The following is a 12,814-nucleotide window of genomic DNA, read 5'->3' on the forward strand; positions in this document are numbered from 1 at the left end:
CAATCCTGCACCGGAAAGCCAGCTCCAGTCGGCGGTCAGCTGTGGGACCTTGGCCAACTTTCTCAGCTCTTCTAAGCCTCAGTTTCTTTGTCTGTGAGAGGGGGATAATGGTGCCCACCTCACAGAGTTGCTGTGAGGATTAAATGAAATGGTGCGTGTAAAGTGCCTGGCACAGTGCCTGGTGCGTGGTGCTCGGTAATGGCTGCTATTACGGCTATTGTCTGAGTCCCGGGAGAGCAGTTCTAGAGGCAGTGGGGAGAGACCTGCCCTGGCTCCCCTGTGGTCTTTGGGTTTTCCTAGCCACACAGCCCAATTATCAGGCTGTTCCTCAGCTGGGGGTGGGGTGAGGGGCTCAGTTACTTTCCCAGGGTGCCCTCCTAGCTCACAGGGGAGCAGTCAGATGTGGATGGAGAGGGAACCTGAAACTACCTTCCATAGTCTGCCTTTTGAGTGGCAGCACGTTGCAAAGAAGTGACATATAAAACTGTCTCTTAGGCTGAGGAGTTGTGCAAAATGGAGCCGGCTTCCACGGCACAGTCACTTTCTGATCAGAGAGCCTGAAATGGGAAAATTCTGGGCCCAGAACAAAGCAGAAGAGCCTGCCATGGCAGCACATGTGAGTCAACCGGCCTCGCCTCGCAAAGCGCCTGCCTTGTTAAAATCAGTCCCTCGGTGCAGGGGATTAGCGCTCTGCAAACTTCCCATCCCAGGCCTGCCTGCATTTTTACTTTCCTGGCTGCACGTTTCTTGCTGATCTTCCCCCGACACACCCAGGGGATTTTCCTGCACATAATGGGGGCCACTCCCGTAGCTGAAGCGATGGAGAGCATTTTTCTTTGCTTTGGCATAAAAATAGTAACTTCTGCTGGCAACACAGAGAAACAGAGGCATGCTCTGGACACCCCGTGCTCCCTGGGCATTTGAAGTGCTCACAAAGGTCCCTCGGGTGGCTGGATGAGAGTCTCTGGAGTCGTTTCTGTCCCCTTTCTTCCTTGCTTTGTGGTAGCATCAGAGAGCTGCTGAGCATACAAGCTGCCGCTCTGGGGCTCTGAGTGCCAAGGCCTTCTCACCACACACCTCACGCTGCTCTCACTGGACTGCTGGGTTTGTGTGGTGCATAGTCCTATGGGGCAGGCTGAGGTCTTGGTACTACCTGTAACACCAGCTGGCTGCCCCTAGTCCAGGTCACCACTTCCTAGTGTGGCTGGTGGACTCTGAGGAGTATGTTCTGAATGGTGGAATGAGGCTTTACCTAGAAGGCTCCTAATGCCTGCCTTCTGCCTGTGGCTCTCTGGATCTCTACACTGTGGGCAAGCCTGGCTGGCCCCTGTCCTGAGCTCTGGAGTCCAAGCCCTTCTGCATTGCTGTGACCCCCCCCCCCCCCCGCCCAGCTTTGGCTGCTCATTATTTCTGCACTGGCAGGGCCAGTACAAGGACCAATTATGAGGGCCTCGCCATCTCACACTGCTTTTGGATGCACTGTCTCAAATGGCGAAGCCCTCTTTGGGGACAGGCAATTTGTAGGGAGCTCAGGGCAACATAATTTATGAGCCCCCTCTTCACCCAGTTAGGAGCGAGGTGGCAGTGACTTAATTTAATTAGCTGGGTTTAGGTTGAGCAGATCAGCAACAGCCCAGGGTCCTGGTGAACCAGGCACATTTCTCCTCTGAGCGAAGGTCTAAAGTTACTTCATTTGCCTGGATCCTTTGGTTAGAGATGTCTTCCAAGTTGAAATAGAAACCCATTTATTTTGCTTAACAAGAATCCAACCCACCAGCTATGTGTTTCGCTCATGCATTTAATAGGAGTAATTGAACAGAGCTCAGATTATCATACCCCAACGCTTTCCAAACTGGAGCCAAGTGCACCATTTTTTTTTCCTCAGAAGCGGGTGTGCTTGGCATGGTGGAGAGAAGTGGCTGGCCTCAGGCCCTACAGTATTGTTGTCCAGTTCCGGGGGTAAAGGCCGTGAGACGGGGTACTGATGAAGGGCTGTGAGAAGGTGGTGGCCAAAGCAGCAGGTGCTCCCTGGCTGTGGTTCGTGGCTTTCAGCTGGGCACGGCCCTTTGTGTTTGAAAGGATGCTGAGATAAAAGCTGAGCAGGGAAGGAGTCATGATGTTCTAATAACAGAATAGTAACAACTATGATGAATTAGCGCCATCCCTTATTTTGTAGCAGAGGGGATGATGTTCCCGAGACGCCATGGGGTAAGTTGCTAATGACAGCCTGGGTCCCTCTCTTTTCATTCTTCACAGAGATCAGAGGGAAGGCTCTGGTGATGCAATTCATAGGCAAGCTTGGGCAGGGGGAGGGGCTGTGAGGAGCCTCACTTTCCATACCTGTAAAATGGGGCTTCTCATACACACTCGAGTTTCCTCACAGATGTGGATTGTGATACCAGAAAAAATTAATCCCAGGGGAAGGATGAGCGGGAGTAGCCTCTTGCCATCACAACAGGGTCCCTCACTGGCAAGCAGAGGTCCCCAGACTCAGCTTGGCGGTATGTTAAGTTTCTTAGTGTCAATAAGTATAGACATCACCACAGCGGGGCAGGCTGCTGACCTCACATGGCCCAGACTGAATGCTTTCCTCAGGTTTATAGCCACTGATTGCACGATGTATAGCAGAGCCCGTGTCCTGACCCGTTGCTGTGGTTCTCGAGTTCTGCAGCAGGCTTTGAGTGAGCCACCCGAGAGGTATGTGTAATGGATCTGCGCTTTCCTGGTCAGGGTCCCCGAACAGGAAGAAGAGATTTCTTCCCTGATTGCTGTTACCCCGACCTCCATTTCCTTATTTCCCCCTTCTGGCTTCTGTTTTCTTCTAGAGTTCCATGAAGAGAAGCTTATGCTGGCTTGGGTGCTGGGCTTCAGTTGCGCTGTCCTCTTCAGTAGGGGAGAGTGGAGGCAGGTGGTTGGCATACACAGTGGACACCGCCATCCTCACAGGGCTAGGCTTGGAGGCTCAGGGACTTCTGTTGTCACCAGAGAACCCAAGGCGGCCGTGTCATCCTTAGAGGCCCTGGCAGAGCAGTGAAAGTGTCCTGGGAAGCCATTTTGGTCTGTGTGTCCCCCCGCCCCCCCCCAGGCTTAGCCTTTGGTTACTTAACAAAGCAAATGGTGCTCCGGCTTGTCAATGCCGAGCACTTCACAAGAGCAGAGTGAATATTATTCCAGTATTTATCTTAGCACAAAACTAACATTTCAGGGCCCATGCCCATAATTCAAATGCTGATGGGGAACACATTGTGTGAATGTGCTTCAAATATATACAAGGGGAAGTTGCTTATATTTAATAGGGAAACATGAAGTAAACATTTTTGAATAAAATGGCAAAGACTTGGGTTCCACTAGTTGCAGCTTCTCAGTCAACATTTTTAACTGGCACTTCTTAGGAGGTATCTTGTGGTCAAGACTTCAGCAGAGTTGAGGTCAAGCTCAGATCATCAAAGACGCTCTACTCTCTGAGCCTGAGCCCATTTCCACCCCTGGCATGTTAGATCTGTTGTTCTAGAAGCTAGTTTGTGGCTCAGAGGAGTGGAGGGTGGCTGCTCTTTTTCTTCATGCATTTGTCCACTTGGGTGCTCATCGGTAGCAGGAATCCTTATAAGGTCACACAGGAAGAGATGCCCTAGCTAGCTAACTTCCAGGAGGCTCCCCCAGCCCAAGAGCATCCCTGCTGAGAAGAAGGCAGGGGCTCTGTGATCTAACCCTAGGAATTCCTGTGCAGCGGAAGCCCCACTGCCTCACGTCTTACATCATGCTTGCAGGCCTTGTGTAAACACTCATGTGCCTGTCTGTGCAGATGTGCGGCCTCCGCACTGACAGGCTCTGTTCCTACAGTAGGATGAGGACATGTGTGCACTCGCAATTCCTTCTGGTGTTCTCCAACAAAAGTGTGTCTGGTTGAGGTGGCAGTCCACAGCCCCATGCCTCTGGCATGATTTGTTGGGTGACAGGCCACAGACAGGGAGGGGCTGTGATGCCGCAGGTAGATTTCTAGGGCTTTGGTTTCACTTCCCAAATATGTTCCTAGTCCAAGAAAGACCATCTCTGACTTGTAAGGGAAGCAAAGACAGTGTGGATGTGTCCCCAGGGCTTTGCTCATGATTCTTGCATCCCAAAGTTTGATTGTTCTGTTGGCTTTGTTTAGCATTTGTTAAGTACTTCCTGAGGTGGGAACCATCTAAACCTTGGTGCCCCATTTTCCGGGGGACAGAGACAAAGCAGCGCATACTTAGAGGAAGTTCAAGGGTCTAGGGATGGGGTTGGGAGGGATCTGGAACTTCAGTGTCCAATTCAGCAGACACTGACCAGGCATCGGGTGTGTTCCTGGCGCTGCATGAGGTGCTGGGCTGGGGCAAGGGTAGAATGACTCAAAGTCTCAACTATGGTTCCTGGTATACTGCAGGAAAATCACAGAAGTTAGGAATTTCTGTCAATAATTGAAGGGCCGTAGGTGTCAGGGCCTCTTCTAGGGGACTAGTAGTAATAATTCCAGAAAAATTAAAAAACCCATAAAGCTACTGTGCTTACAAACGTGCTAGGAACTACTCTAGTTACTTTGCAATATTAACACATTAACTGTTCTAGTCTATGAGGTTGAGGTCACTGTCCATGTTTTACAGTGTGGATAATGTCATCTCTTCTGGGCCCACATAGGCAGAGTGGTGAAGCCATTTATGATTCATAGGTACTGTATCAGTGGGAAGAAGTGGGTACTAGTCCCCCGTATATTTCTTCTGTAGCAGTGACCCTGGGCACACCAGATGGTGTCTGGTGAAGAGAACAGGCTGGCATGTACCTTTCATGGTCTATAACCAAGGCCAGGGAGGCCTTCCTCTCAGGCAGAGTCTGGAACACAGTAGCCAAGAGACATCTGTGGCACTGACTGTTGTCTGAAGGTGAGGGCCTCATCCCAGGATGGGAGACAGAGCTGGGGCTAAACTGGGGTCACTGGAGTCCTGAGTCCTTTCTCTTGGCTTTCCGAGGGCCCTTGGGTAGGAATTAGGCAGCACAGGACATTCCCCATAAAGGCACCAGCTCCCCATTTCGGCAGCCATAACAGCCCAACACGTGCTCGCCATGACCTTGCCTTGGTCACGAGGAGGTCAGATGCCTGCCTCGTGGCAAGGAACCAATCAGAAGTTAGCTGGTGGTGCTATGCTTTACGGCTCTGGGTGTGCTTTACCGACAAGTGCACAGCAATGACACGCAGAGCATAGCAACCTATAGGGAGGGCCTATGGGCCATAACAACCAGTTGACCAATCAACACAGGGCAAGCCTTCCAAGCCTGGAGGCACACCAATCCTGAGCCTGTGCGTGTACCCCTAGACACTCCCCTTACGCTGCCCTATAAGATCTCTATGCAGACGCTTCGAGGGGTCTTTCCTAGCCATCCGCCCTAGTGGGTGGATAAAAGACCCGAGCTAACACGGGGTTAGCTCGTTAAACAACTACAATAAAGCCTCATGCAGTTTGCATCAAGCTTTTGAATCCGCCTGGTGATTGGGGTGACGAGGTCCTGGGCTGAGATCCTGGAGGTGTGAGCTTCGGGGGGGGGGGGGGCGGGGGTCTTACACCCATAGCCTGCTGATGGCTTCTCTCAGGAAGGCACTAACACAGGCTGGGTTCTTGTTGGATGAGGCAGCACACAACTTTGATTTCAACACTCGGGAGGGAGAGGCAGGTGGATCTGTATGAATTTGAGGCCAGTGAGGTCTTGTCTCAAAACAAAAATAAAAACAAACCTCCACAAAACAGAAAAGTGCCAGATCATTAATTTGTGACCTGCCCTGCCCCATGTGACACACTCCTGTCTTAAAAGCATACAACGGGGCCGGGCAGTGGTGGCACACGCCTTTAATTCCAGCACTCGGGAGGCAGAGGCAGACAGATCTCTGTGAGTTCGACAGCCTGGTCTACAAGAGTGAGTTCCAGGACAGCCTCCAAAGCCACAGAGAAACCCTGTTTCAAACAAACAAACAAACAAAAAAAAAAAAGCCTACAATGGTTGTCTGGCTCACACCTGGATGCGATTGGAAGTTCTGCCGAGATACTGGTGTTGATGAGTCACATATGACCCCTGACAGTGGAGAGGAGGGGACAGTGATAGGGGACAGAGAGTGGGAGAGCAGAAGTGCCCACAGAGGTGTTTACGGGGAATAGTGCAGCACTGGTGAGGCTGGGATGTGATGCTGATTGCCAGTGTCTTCTCAGGTGAGGTGTTACAGAGGATGATACCCAGGTCTTTATAAAGGGTATGGTTCAGCATTTGATTGAAGCAGACAGATCTTCCTGTTAGGTGAGCCATTAGGGAAATGTTCAGCGTGGAGTCTGTGGCTGCCAGAAGTTACTGGGAACCACTGCATAGACTGCTGGGGAAATAAGGTCTTCCTAGCACAGAAAGAAAACACAGTTGAATCTCAACAGTAAAGCAGCCCGTTTGGACAACAGTGTGTCTGGGGATGAGGAGAAGTGCAGAGCTTCACACGTAGAGCCCTCTTCCTCTAAATCCCCCATTTCCTTCCCACTCAAGGCTACTTACTTTGGTACGTGCCAGTCTTTTCTAGGGGCAGCCTGGTGATGTCGTCTGTGTCTATAAGCAATGATGTCAAGGACCCAGTAAGAGTAGGGAGCCAGAAAACGGTGAAGGAGGAGAGAAAAGCAGGGGTGCTTGGCAGCGCCTGTGAAATGGACCCACTGGTGTCACCACGTTGGGGTAGGTAAAGGTTGAAAGTGGGGCTTTGTGTGTGTGAGATGACATGGAGGAGTTCTTGGGTCCTGACATGGTGACTGGCTTTCAACTATCTGAACAAAGAATAGGTGGGAATTGCTCATTTTCAATCACTTTGAGAGAAAAACAGATTTTATTTATGGATAGAATCCTCTTCTGTTGCCATGGAAACAGCTAGAGGGAAGAGGAAAAAATGGCAGGAAGAGGAGTTGTGTGGTCACAGAATGTCCTCTAGAGGAGGGCCGGTGGGGGTGGCCCTGTGACCTCTGTCCCTTATCTGATTTCTGGACTTGGCCTCCGCATAGCTGACTCACTCGAGGCCTATCGTAGGACAGACTGCACGCATGGAGAGTGTTAGCACTGTGAGTCTCAGCCTCTGAGCTGACAGGTCATGTCTGTTGCTTGCTTGCCCTCTTCTAGGCTGTGTGGCGTCCATTAGGGTGATGGAGGCCATCCAGTCTCTTCAGGTCCAGTGTTCCTTAGTTCCTGTCAGCTTAACACAAGCTAAAGTCATCTGGGAGGAGGGAACCTCACTTGGAAAACTGTCCCCTTTCAGTGGGGCATTTTCTTGATTGATGACTGGAAGGAAAGCCCATCCCACTGGGTGGTGCCACCCTTGTGCAGGTGGTCCTGGGGCGCATAAGAAAGCAGGGGTGAGCAAGCCAGGGGAGGAAGCAAAGAAGCAGTGCTCCTCCGTGGCTTCTGCTCCAGTTCCTGAGTCCAGGTTTCTGCTTGAGTTCCTGCCCTGGCTTTCTTTCATAATGGATGACAACTGTGGTCTGAAATAAACCCTTTTCTTTCTCTGTTGGCTTTGGAGATGGTTTTATAGTAACATTAGAAGCCCAGTTAAGACAGGGCTTCCTATAGCTGGGCTTCTCTTTCCCAAACTAGGGTTACCAGGAACACTGTTTGTTCTAGACCAGGAGCACCATCTGCTCTAGGCCGGGAGCACCATCTGCTCTAGGCCGGGAGCACCATCTGCCCTAGGCCGGGAGCTCCATCTGCCCTAGGCCGGGAGCTCCATCTGCCCTAGGCCGGGAGCTCCATCTGCCCTAGGCCGGGAGCTCATCTGCCCTATTCTGCTCTAGGCCGGGAGCACCATCTGCTCTAGGCCGGGAGCACCATCTGCCCTAGGCCGGGAGCTCCATCTGCCCTAGGCCGGGAGCTCCATCTGCCCTAGGCCGGGAGCTCCATCTGCCCTAGGCCGGGAGCTCCATCTGCCCTAGGCCGGGACCATCTGCCCTAGGCCGGGAGCACCATCTGCCCTAGGCCGGGAGCACCATCTGCCCTCTGCCCTAGGCCGGGAGCACCATCTGCCCTAGGCCGGGAGCACCATCTGCTCTAGGCTGGGAGCACCATCTGCTCTAGACCGGAAGTATCCACCATGACCTTGGGAAGCCTCTTTAGGAACTTGGTTTGAATTTAATAGTAAAGGTGTGTTAACTGTATATTATATGTTAACTAACAAAGAAGCCACTATGCTTTCTCAGGGATTAGAACCACAGATGAGATCCTGGGTGTTGATGCTGGTAGTATCTGCTGCTATAGGCAGGGCCCTAGAACTGGACTGATTTGTTGCTGGATCTCGCTGTCTGACTTGGGACAGTAGAGCCTACCTCCTAGACTTCACGTGGAAGTGGCTTAGAATGCAGAGAGTATTTTGTGAGTGCTTGGCGTGTCATAAGTACGCCATTGGCATTTGGTGCTACTGTGATAGTTACTGAAGATACTTAAGGAAAATTGTTGAATAAATGACAGTGCAAAGAGCCAACCTTATAAAGTCAACATTCTTGCATAGACCACCCTGGGTCCATACGTCGTCAGCTCTGCTCTCGGGGTGCTCAGGGAGCAATGGCCTTGCTTTATTTCCCTCTTTATTCATGTGTAATGGGAAGTGTAATCTGTATGGTACAATTGCAAAGTTTAAAAATGAGACCCAAGCGACAAGTGGGTAAAAAAACAAGCATGGTGATTTTATCCCCAGAACCCACATAAAGTTGGAAGGAGAGAACTGACTGCATAAAGTCATCCTCTGGCTTCCTCATGCATGTTGTGCATGTGTGAGCCACACACATACACACACACACACACACACACACACATACACACACTACATACACACACACACACACACTACATACACACACACACACACACTACATACACACACACACACTACATACACACACACACACACTACATACACATACACACACACACACACACTACATACACACACACACACACAGGTACACACATAATACACACCACACACACGTACACACATAATACACACCACACACACGTACACACATAATACACACCACACACACGTACACACACGCACATACACACACACACACACACACGTACACACACGCACATACACACACACGTACACACACGCACATACACACACACCACACACACACACACATACACATACACATACACACCACACACACACACACACACACACACATACACACACACATACACACTACATACACAATTTTAAAAACAAACTTCAGAGAGCCATGCAGCATGGTGACAAGCACAGAGACCTCAAGAGTCGCTACTACAATGCTACTGGCTTCGTCAGAACTGTCACACACCAACTGAGCTCTTGAGGGATGGGGTCATGTGCTGTCACCTGGTTCTTGATGTTCTTAGCATGGAGTGAGTGCTAACCAGATCCAGCTGCTTGTTCTGGGCCAGCATGAGAAGAGGGAGGGCAAGGTGGGTATTGAAGGCTGAGTGCAGGGTTCTCATCTGTTTTTTAGGGCCAGTGACACGCACCATATTGAGTGAGGAAGTGGGGTGGGCATGGCCCTGAGGCCTCTGTCTCTTGTGTTTCCTGGACTTGGCCTCCAGGAATAGATAATTCACTCAAGGCAGAACACACGTGTATGTGGAGTCTTAGCACCCGTGCCTCATCCTCTGAGGTTACTATTGGGTCTTCGTAGCTGAGCTCCCCATTCCCAGGGGGAATTGGGATGACTTGAGCTCTCTCTGTCACAGAGTCATCTGGCTGTGTGAGATCTCAGAAGAGTCTTTTATCAGGTGGGTGCCATGACTATCCAGGCCTACTTTTGAGGAGACAGAAATGAGAGAATGGAGAGACCGCTGAAGCCTTGTGTGGGAAACCCTACCAAGGCTGCGAGCTTCCCTCACACCTGAGGGGATGTGGAGTGCAGGGCTGGGGGCCCTTGATTGTGCAGCTGTACCACACTATCCTGTGACTAGGTGTGGAGAGCCACCAAGGCTCTGGTGTCTTGAGTGTGCTGCAGTGCTGGGGGGCACCTCAGAAGCAGAGAAAATTTGAGTTCTAGGCTCTGCCCATGTCTCTGGTGGGAATGGCCCTCAATGTGTTGACCATTGGGTAGGGAACAAAGCCACGATTTTGCAGGTTCTGGAGGTGTTGAGGGGCTCTAGGTGCTTTTGTGAGATTATACATCATGCCCTTATATTTTACTTTGATAGGAAAGCATCATTGGGCTGTTATTTTTCTCTTGCTGATGTGCCTTCAGTTTTCTTCTGTAGCTATGTGTGGAAACTGACAAGTGAGTGTGCATGGAAACCATAGGACCAATAAAGATGCTGCCGTTTGTGTAACCATGGCAGCTGCTGCTGCTGCTGTATCTGTTTGTACCTCTTGGCACTCTGTCCAAGCCCTAGGGGGCAGGCATCATCTCTATTTTACTGATGCAGAACTGAGTTTTAGAAGCCCAAGCTATCCTCATCCACCTTTGTTGGCGTTCTTTAAAAGCACATTTTACCAGCATAGTAAACACACTCTGACTGGGGGCTGCCCGAATCTAAATTCTTGATCTTTTAAAACTGCTCTTATTTTCTCTGGTTCTTCAACACATCCATTGTTCATAAATGCAAGAGAGGATTGCATGCATCCATCTGCTGGACCTCCTTGCCCTGGGATGAAGATGGTGAGCCAGGTGCTTCTCCTGTCCCCTCCCCTCCGGGTGACTCGTCAGGGATCTGGTGGGGCCTCGTGTGAAACATTTATGGATTTCTCTGCCAGTGGGACCTCAGAAGTGGTGAATCCTGCCTGGGAGTTTGGTCTGGGTCTGTGTAGTCACAGTAGGGACCCTGGACCTGGCCAACATGTACCCAGCATCAGCCTCTCTGTCTTACATTTCTAAGAGACCATAGGCATCTAGGGCAGCTGGGCTGATCTTAAGCCTCTTGATGCCACTGTTGGAGTCTGGACACTCCTGAAATCTAAATGGGACAGGGTGACACTTCTAAGATTGTGCGGTTCTTTCTCCTTGCTTAGCCCCACCCCGCCATGTGAACCTGCCTCTTTCTCTGTTGAATGGGTATGGTACTCCCTGATCAGTCTGTGCCACAGAGCTGCTGCGGGACCCACTAGGATGTGTGAGAGGTTTCTTGCTTTAGGTGTAAGAGGGTAACAGATGCCTTTTGACGGCTCTTGGAAGATGCCTTTCATTCCGGTTCTCTCCAGGGTCCACTGTGTCCATAGCCTCCATGCTTTGGCGTTGTGAGCAAAACTGAGGTGTTGCCTCGTCTGGCAGTCTTGAGGGTGAGGACTGTACCTCGATCTCACTTATGGCAGAAATGTGTAACTCAGTGTTTGTTTCATCAGTATGCAATTGCACCAACCCATTTCTAGTCCCAAGAATTGGTTGGCTGTGCTTGTAGGTCTATACTGTGTTGTCAGTCATCAGAGGGCTTCTTCAAGGAGATTAGGGACATAGGGGATCAGTGTGATGTCCTCTTAACGTTCATTATGGCAATGTTCTATTGACACACAAGTGTGCAAGACATAGCACCCAAGCTTTCTTCAATTGCTTTTATTCTCAGTCTCCATATGGTTAGAACATAGCTGTAGCCATCAACCCAGCTCTTATGCCTAAGAGCCACCTCGACAGCCAGCATGACACAATAAACACACAGTAGAGGCGCACACACTTCAGCGGCAACCAACAGCTCTTTAACTGGATTTAAAGACGCACTCAACAAGAGGGATCCCATGCCTGACACTGGAAACCTAGCTAACTGCTCAGTGCTAGTGAATTCATAGTTATTGGGGGTGGGATCTACAACCACTAATTTACTACACCAGCATAATCCCTAACAACAATCTGTAAACACTTGTCCTTATACCTGCAGATAAGTGTAGTCTCTGCACCTCATCAAGGCAACTTCTCTTTGCAAAAGACAGAGACCAGAACAGAAAACCACAGCTGATCAAAATGCAGAGTTGTGGAGCCAGTCCAGTGGATACAGCTACAAAACCCTCCTGGGCTAGGAAGCATTGTGGAAGCATTGTGAGATGCAGAGGGTTAGGGATTTGGTGTGAGGTTGTGTCTTCCCTGTGACATCAGGAGCTATACCCGAAAAGGCTCACCAACATGGCTGCCCAAATGTGAGCTGAACAAAGGGGACACCAATGAACATGCTAAGCCCGACAGGGAAAACCCCATGAGACCTCAACCCTACACAAAGAACTCCAGGCAACTAAGTAAAGCTGGGAGTGAGAAACTCGGGCCCCTCCAGGGAAGAAATACCAATCGGCTGTCCAGTCAAATGGTCAACCCTGAAAACACGAACACATGGACTCAACATGTTATATTATAATATAAATGTGTGTAAGCACATACATGCAATAGCAATTGATGGAGAAAGAGGCCATGAGTTTGAAGGCGAGTGGGGAGGGGCTTAGGGGAGGGTGAGGAGGGCTTCAACAGCCCCATCTCTCTTTCACTGGGTCCAGTAGTATAGGTTGAGAATCTTCAATCCAGCGTCCCTGGCAGACATGTTTGCCTTACTCTGGTTAGGTTGGTTTTAGTCACATGTCTTCCTCTGAACTAATTTGGCTAGAGGAAATACCAAGTACTGGTTGGCTTAAATATGGGGTTGTGCTTCACACACATGGATAGACAGTATGGGAGCGATGGATTTTCCAACAAAATTGGAGCTGGTATCGGAGGAAGGGAAATAGATTCGGGAGGAACAGATAGTGTGTTTCTCATAGCAACTCAAGGTGGAAAACGGTCTCTCTGTCAGCGCATCCCTCTGGCTTGCTTTGGGTTGAAGA

This window comes from Cricetulus griseus, chromosome 3 (assembly GCF_003668045.3).
Source record: "Cricetulus griseus strain 17A/GY chromosome 3, alternate assembly CriGri-PICRH-1.0, whole genome shotgun sequence".
Taxonomy (NCBI): Eukaryota; Metazoa; Chordata; class Mammalia; order Rodentia; family Cricetidae; genus Cricetulus; species Cricetulus griseus.